This window comes from Heterocephalus glaber, unplaced genomic scaffold, assembly GCF_053883595.1.
Source record: "Heterocephalus glaber isolate CG9 unplaced genomic scaffold, H.glaber_assembly_v1.0 deba00001472, whole genome shotgun sequence".
NCBI lineage: Eukaryota > Metazoa > Chordata > Mammalia > Rodentia > Bathyergidae > Heterocephalus > Heterocephalus glaber.
Window position 1 is genome coordinate 66,743,091 of NW_028258315.1, and position 1,998 is coordinate 66,745,088.

The 1,998-nt window shown below is 33.6% G+C and overlaps 1 pseudogene; it reads right to left on the reverse strand.

Annotated features, from left to right (window-relative positions):
* Window positions 1–661: 661 nt before the first annotated feature.
* LOC147826390 (U2 spliceosomal RNA) lies at window positions 662–740 on the reverse strand (annotated as a pseudogene).
* Window positions 741–1,998: the final 1,258 nt, after the last annotated feature.

The following is a 1,998-nucleotide window of genomic DNA, read 5'->3' on the forward strand; positions in this document are numbered from 1 at the left end:
CAATTTGTAGAAAAATTTTCGTCTAAAATCACATTGTCTGAAAAAAGTGAGTGCAGACTTGTTACTTTTTCCTCCTTGTGTGGAGTTACTCCTTGTAGATAATACATTTTAAGTACATTTTTCACCCCCTTTCACCCTCCCCCCTCTCCCCTCTCTCTGACTCTTGATCCCCTTCCCATTTGAGAAAGATCTACCTCCATACTTCTATTTTCTTTTGTTTTACTCTTTATAAACAATTTGGGTTTCTCATATAAGAGAAACCATGTGATATTTAAGCTTGTCTGATTTATTTCATTTAATATTATAGTCTCAAGGTGCACCCATTTTTCTACAAATGACGAAGTTTATCTTTATTTATGGCAGCATAGTACTTCATTGTCTCTAGATAGCACATTTTCTTTATACATTCATCAACTGAGTGATATATAAGGTGCTTCAAAGATTTAGTTAATATGAATTGTATGTAGGCAAGAACTTTCAGATCAGAATGCTTCTTTCAAGGAGAAATAGTTATAAATCAACAAATGAGAAAGCTTCTGCACAACAAAAGAAACAACCAACAGAGTATTAAAAACCCCTTGTTCTTGTACTACTGTGTATGCAAATTTTGTTTAAAATAAACACTAATTGAAAGATAGCAATGATTATTTTCCAGTTTTCCAAGTAATCTGTTTTCTAATTTAAATTAAATTTTTGATCCCATTTTACACTTGATCTTAGCCAAAAGGCCAAGAAGCGATGATCCCATTTTGTTTTTATTTATTCTGAGATGGTTCACCTTTCAAGTGTACATCGTTTTAGGGCAACTTTAGTTTGTATATTATGTAAAAATGTATTCAACATACTTACCCTTTTGGCCTTTGACTCAGGTCTTAATCCTACTGCTTCTAACTTTGGGCCTCTCAAGTCTGATCCCTCCTTGTAAAAATGTCATTTGATTTCTGAGATTCTTTCATTGTCTCTAGAATAAATTATAAATGAAAGCAGACCTATTTTAGCTACTTGAATGATTTTGGAGTTTCCAATTTAACCTTTATGAAGTAAAGGCCAGGTATAGTGGCACATGCCTGTAATGCTAGCGCTCAGGAGGCTGAGGCAGGAGGATCGCCAAGAGTTCAAGGCTAGCATAGACTACATAGTGAGACCTTGTCTCAAAAAATAAATAAATAAACTTTATGAAGTTAGAATATGAAGTATGAGATCCTGAACAGTCTAAATTTTGGAGACCAAAATCTTACTTTAGTAGATTTTTACTGTGAGATGTTGGTATATGGAAAGACAGCTGAATGCAAGTATTAATACAGTTTCTATAGCCTTTCACATAGATTTTGTGGTCAAGTGACCACGTATAGAAATGGACTTCAAATAGAAATCTACAAAATTAGAGTGGTATAAAAATACATTGCTTATCCAAGCTACCTTAATGAATGACTTCTATATGTAATTCTCCCACAGCTGAGGTCACTTTGTCCCTCTTATAAGTAAAAGATCTGTCAAATATTCTTCTGCACATGCATTTCTCAGTTCCCAAGTTTTATAAGTCACAAAGTCTGCAGAAGCAAAATCACAGTGGGAAATCTTGAGCCTATTTTTTGTTGGGCTACAATACAATCAGTTGGAACATTTTAAATCTCTCCTTCTGGCCTAGGAAAATTTACCTGATTAGTTATAAAATGATGTACCAAAAAAGGGGGAAGAATCAAGAGATGGATGGAAGAGTGCAGGAGGCAAAGGGAAAAAGGATAAAAAAGGAATTAAGGTATATTATGCATATATACTAACTTCACACAAGGAATGAAACGTTATATACTATAAACATGCACTAATAAATAAAATGATCTGGAAAAACAATTTCTGAAAATTATAGGATGAAATCAAGGGTTCCCGATTGTCAATTTTATGTTATTAAAGAGCTCCAGAGGTTCTGAGACTCATTTTTTTTCTGTTATTTCACATGAGAAGATGAAGGGATTAAATGAACGACATTGTAAGTGGGCA